The sequence below is a fragment of the Pinus tabuliformis genome, chromosome X (genome assembly GCF_031772625.1).
Source record: "Pinus tabuliformis cultivar Carrire ecotype Pingquan chromosome X, CPIR1, whole genome shotgun sequence".
Lineage (NCBI taxonomy): Eukaryota > Viridiplantae > Streptophyta > Pinopsida > Pinales > Pinaceae > Pinus > Pinus tabuliformis.
This window is the reverse complement of record NC_142308.1, coordinates 1,675,396,471-1,675,402,865: the sequence shown is the minus strand read 5'-3', so window position 1 is coordinate 1,675,402,865 and position 6,395 is coordinate 1,675,396,471. Positions and strand designations below refer to the sequence as shown.

The window sequence follows — 6,395 nt, the reverse complement described above, 5'->3', positions numbered from 1 at the left end:
ATAGTGCGTTGAATGATAGAAGTGTCGTATGTCTTCAGCTCATTGTAATTCCAGGAAAAAACGTTTTTGTATTGTCTCAGAAGATGGATATATGCTGATTTTTCTTCAGTGGCTAGGTCGTGGCCTAGATTAACGTTTTGTGGCTTCTCATCGGTTCCTAAGTTCACTAATTCATAGTTCAGAGTCGAACTGTAGAGTTTAGAATTGGCAGACCTTTTAAACTGACTTTTTAAATCACATAAGTCTTCTAACTTAACCACCGATTTAGGTATAGAATTATCAGTGCTATTTTGTTGCATTTGGTGATCATGATGGTCTTCGTCAATTATTTGGTTTGAGTAGGATCCTTCAGAAGTGAGGAAATTTACAATGTCAGGATCGTCGTTGAATACTCTCCAGTTGGTGATGTTGTCAGGGATGGATGGTCTAAAGATTAATTCTATTGAGAATCTATCTCGACTAAAATCTTCGGAGGGAATAAGTCTAGAGGCTACGTTAGCTAACAGGTCTGTGCTCGCATTTTGGAGTCTTGGGATTGACGAAATATTGAATGCTATGGAATGTGCAGTCGATCTTGTACTAAAGATTGATAGTGCTTCAAATGACTTGACAGGCAATGTATAGTGTTACGTACCTGTTTGACGACAATCTCAGAATCTCCAAAAACTTGAAGATACTTAACGTTCAACCCGATTTCTTTGTATAGGCCTTGCACCAAGGCCTCGTATTCCGTTGTATTGTTTGTGCAATCGAACTCAAGTCTGCACGTAAGCATGGTCTTATTTCCATCTGGGCTAATCAGAACGCATCCTGCTCCTGCTCCCTCGTTAGATTTTGTTAAACTCACATGGACAGGAAAACATTAGGAAAGATAAATCAGTGAGTTCGATTTTTATTAACAAAAGATGTACATTTATAGTACAATAGGTGACTCTTGGGATTCAGATCCCAAGGTCTCTTGGACTGCTTTGTCCATTCAACTTCCACGCTAACCCTTTAGGATTAGGTGTCCAACATTCCCCCCCTTAATCCGAAGGGTTATGTATGAGTCCAAGAAAAGAGCTGTAATACAAAATGTGCAAAGAATGCATGGCAGCACTAGGCTGATTGTGCTCTATGAAATGTTGGTATAAAGGGCGGTGGTTTAAGGATGACCACCAACACTGGAACGCTTAGTGCAGTTCCCGGAACTCTTCCAAAACTGGCAAGAAACTGAAGTTTTCTGCTAGAGGAAGTGATCCTATTGTTTTAAAGAGGGAAACCTTCAACCATAAAAGGGAGGTCTCAACCTGTGATGGTTTAAGGATAACCAACAACTCTGGAATGCTTAATGCAATTCCTGAACTCTTCCAAATCTGGCAAGAAGCTGGTGTCTTCTGCTAGAGGAAGTGTTCTCAATCTGTGATGGTTTAAGGATGACCAACAACTCTGGAACTCTTCCAAAACTGGCAAGAAGCTGGAGTCTTCTGCTAGAGGAAGTGTTCTCAATCTGTGTTCCCGGGCATCTTTGTCTCTGGCTGCAACTCTGAAACTGGTGTGGCAGGTTGTGGCTCAGGCTCGCTTGATGTGACTTTGAAGCTTGTAGATGACCATCATTTCCCCCCTGTCAGGTACAAGGTGAGAAGATGGAGAAAACTCAACTGCAAGATTGTTCAATACTCTGGAACAAGTTCTGACATGTGTTTGGAATATCTTCTTGGCTGTTGATGCCCATTGCCAAGAAGCGATCCATCCAAGATGAATCTTTGTTCTTGCAGGACGTTTGTTTCTGAAGCATCTGTGTGAAGAATGGCTGGTTTTATGACAGTGCTTACATGGATGAAGATCAAAACAGTGATCTTTCAGATGGCCAACTCGGTCACAGTGTTGGCATTTCACGATCTGTTGTTTTTGTTGTTGTTGTTGTTGTGGAAGAGGGGCAAAATCTGGAACAGCTGAAGGTGAGCTGTCATGAGGAGCAGGTGAACTGTCATAAATGAAACCAGCACTCTGAAACTGAATGGGCTTTGAGTAGTTTGGAATATGAAAGGACAAGTCCTTGTCATATCCAAGACCAATTCTGTGCTTGTTGTGGACAAGCTGTTCCCAAGGTCTGATGATGGGCTTGGGAAGTGCAGACTGAGTTTCTGCATCTGTATATACAACTGCTGCTTTATTTGAATGAACTGTAACATTATTAACATGCTGCTGATGGGTGGTTGTCTCAACGTTCTGAACAAAAACAAGTTCAGAATGATGTCTATTTTTATGTAGCTCTTCTTGCTGTAGCTGTGATTCAAGCTGCAAAAAATCAATCTTTTCCTGTGCATTTTGTAGACAAGTCTGAATTTCAGAGAGAGATCCTATGCTGATTTTTAATGTGTCATCAATAGTGGATTGTATAAGAGTTTTCATGAACTCTAATACTTCAGTAATTGTAGCCATTTTTCTCAATAGAAATGCACCACTAGAAACTTGTTTTGGAGTGAAAATGTATCCTAAATAATCACAATGCTTGCAACAAATGGCAGACAATCACCCCAGCAATCTTCTCATTAGAATCTGTTGAGAAAAACAAATTTGTTTGTTGCACATAAATTTATGCCCAAACTGCACAATAGCAGCAACTTTAAATTGAATTGGATTTTTCAAATACTCCTTCACTTTCTCGGCCAATGGAAAAGAATAGTCAACTTCAATACCGACTGCTAATACATTCCATGAACTATTTGCTGAAATGCAATACAAAATGAAAACAAATTTTTCTTATTTGCAATTGCAATGAAACGCATCACATGACATTCAAGAAACTTACACCCTCAATACGCAGCATATGGATACCAAACGGAATGTCGAGGCTATATTGAGAAAGTCTCGCATCTTCAAGCCTCCTGATTTCAAACGACAAGTTTTCTCAGGATGATAGTCCGTAGTAAGAAGACAAAGCATTTGTGCACGAGATTCGTTCATGGCGGCCTGAAAGCCTTATCCCCACAAGCCCAACTGAAGCTCAGCTGTGGAAACCTCAGAGATAATACAGTGGAGGCAGCTGCAAGCGTTGCAGTGGACTCGTATACTTACGCTTCTCTTTTGCAGAACACGAAATCTCTCCAACGAGTTTGGAGTATGTGCGCCAAATGTTTGACAAAATACCCAAACCAGATGTCTTATTATGGAATATCATCATTGGGAGATATGTTAGGCACAACTGCTTTGATAAAGCCATTGAGCTTTACCACCGAATGCAAAGTGCTGGAGTGAAGCCTGATAATTATACGTTTCCCCCTATTCTCAGGGCCTGTGCCCAATTGGGTATTCTGCAACACGGCTTGGAGATTCATGATTATATAAAGACGAGTGGATTCGAGTGTAATATTTTTGTTGAAAATGCCCTCATTGCGATGTATGGCAGATGCGGGAGGCTAGAGGATGCACGCCAGTCCGGACGCTGGTCTTGTAAAAGAAGTTAGGAGGCTGGAGGATAAACTGCTGCTTGTTGATACACCATAAAACAACTTCAACGCACACTAAACATAGAGACCTCCAACGCAGCGGCAACAATCTCTATACCTTCGTTGCAGAGAAAACTTCAAGTCTTTTAAATGCCGCACAATGCAATGCAGTCCATCCATATTTACAATAAAACTTAGTCATCATACTTTTCATAAAACGCAGTCACCATACTTTGCAAAATCTCAAAATCTCAGGCCACGGACAGCAAAATCTCAAACGCACCAACCAGAGAACGAGTTCCCCAAACCATTTTCAATGGAATACTACACACATTAAACGGAACGGATACCATACGAACACATGGTCTTCGCAGAGCACGCAGCAGGCAGAGCACGCAGCAGGCCACGACCATTATCAACGCAACATAGAAACTTAAGTAGCATACTACGTTCTTCACACAAAGTGTTTGCGCTCACATATATCTGTGTCCAGGTGAAAGAAAAACAGTTCTTCAAATATGATACCATGTTAACAAATGGTGATCTCACCCAAGAGCACAGAAATGCGAGGCCCCATCAAGGCGGTCCTCAAATCTTAGACCCAGGTATGCCATGTCTAACTCAAACTGCTCATAAACATTGTTGTGCAAGCCTGCTACGGAAAACACCTATACATTTGATTTCATGGGAAAAGACTGCACTCTTATGGAAACTGCACACCATGCGCTGTAACTGTCACTCGTTTCTAAGGAAAATATATTGCTTGTTGGTCTTCAATCAGTCTGGGTGTGTTCCAGCAAGATGATATTAATGGCCTCCTTTGATAGCAGTAGCAACAAACTTCAATCTTCAGCCCAAATATCTGTGCACAGCAATCCTACCAACGGCAAGGGAACTCAGCCTCTTATAAATGATGGCTGTAGTAGCTTACACAGCCCACAATACCCCAACAAAATTGAAGTGCTCGAAGAAAGAAGCGCTTCAAGGCTGCTTTGAAATACCAGAAGGGCAAACTATAATGCAAGGCAACAGGCAAACCTCCATGGAGCCAGTAATTTCAAGAGGTGGTTGAATGTCAGAGAATGCAGATGCGTTATGCGTTTTGGACAGAGGTGCTGCATAAACGTATGAAACGTATGACTCACTTGAATGTCAGAGAATGCAGATGCGTTATGCGTTTTGGACAGAGGTGCTGCATAAACGTATGGAACGTATGACTCACTTGAATGTCAGAGAATGCAGATGCGTTATGTCTCGCCCCCATGTTTCATTCAATGTCAGTACCTTATTGAAAACTGTCGTTTTTCCTCTTAGTCTCTCAAGATTTTCGAAATTCTAGGCCTAGTTGAAGGAATGCCAATCGCTGTTTTCGAGGCCATCTGCGTCATTATTCTGCCTGCAAGACACATGCTCAACCCAACATCTTTGAAATATTCCTTGGAGTTGAAATATGGCGTTATAATACCTTTCAAGCCTCTGATCCCTCCTTAAAACTACACAGAGAATCAATGCTTCTTCATCGCATGATATTTACACATTATTCACAACGTTTCTCTTCATATTATTATACAGATGCTTTTTCTCTTTTCTCGAGAGGAATGCGGGGACGAGATCCCCTGCAAGATACGTTTACTTGTTATTCCAACTATTAAACGTCGAGCTCTTCCATATAAGGATGTCGGTTCTTTTGTTTGGCAGTCAACCTCTTTTGTCTCCTTGTATTGGCAGTCTGAAGGTTGGGGACCCTGCGAGGCGGATTTCACACAGGAATTCAAAGAGGACGTCTGCCATCTGTTGCAGCTCCATTACTAAAGATATGGCTGAAACTCCAGGTTCAGGTTTATATCCTTTGCACCATTGTAAAACTTTGCACCTGGTAAGGCATGGGCAGGGCTACCATAATGTGGCAGGAGAGAAAGACTCTGGTGCATACATGTCATATGAATATGTCGATGCAAGCCTCACTCCTTTAGGATGGCAGTAGGTTGACAATCTTCGTAAGCATATTTGGAAAACTGGCATTGCTCCTAGGATTGAATTGGTTGTGACTTCTCCTTTAATGAGGACTATGCAGACAGCAGTGGGTGTTTTTGGTGGTGAAGGCTATATAGATGGTGATACATGTCCTCCACTAATGGTGGCTGGCGCTGGCAATAGCAATCATGCTACAATCACAAGTGCAAATTGTCCACCTTTTATAGCCATTGAATGGTGTCGAGAACATTTGGGAGTGCATCCATGTGACAAGAGGAAAAGCATTAGTGAATATCAGCCCATTTTTCCTGGGATTGTTTTTTCTCTGGTAGAAACAAATGAAGATGTTTTGTGGAAGTCAGATGTCAGAGAAAAAGAAGAAGAAGTTGCAGCTCGTGGAAGAACTTTTCTTAATTGGTTGTTGACAAGAAAGGAAAAGGAAATAGCAGTCGTTTCGCACAGTGGCTTTCTAATACACACATTGGGGCTGAGAGAGGACCATGGTATATCCTTCAGACTTGATTACCCATGGGGACTGGACAGTCCAACATGCACCATCGATTTGGCCGATTCTAAGGGATTTAAAATAGCGATTCAACAACAACCACAAAACATATGAAATTCACTGGTAGAATTTTGACTATCGTAAATTTAAACTCATTGGATTCACCAGCACAACATTCAATTCAAGATTTGTAACATGTTTTCTAGGCATACCACGACCATCAAGGTTTTAGCGCAGAGATGCATTCAAACGTTTTGTATTCCCATAAAATACTCTCATAATTCAAGCTCAACCAACAATATGATTGCACCCATAATTCACAATCCACATAACATTAATGTTCAAAGCATAGGTTTGGTGACTAAAACACAACAAAAAAGGCCACAAGAAAACAGTGACTCAAATATGAGCAGCCCAGGAGATCGCCTGCTCTGATACCATGTTAAACTCACATGGACAGGAAAACATTAGGAAAGATAAATCAG

At 41.3% G+C, this 6,395-nt stretch overlaps 1 pseudogene; it reads left to right on the top strand.

Moving 5' to 3' along the window:
* The first annotated feature begins 5,003 nt into the window (after positions 1-5,003).
* Positions 5,004-6,024, top strand: LOC149146443 (phosphoglycerate mutase-like protein 1 pseudogene; annotated as a pseudogene).
* Positions 6,025-6,395: the final 371 nt, after the last annotated feature.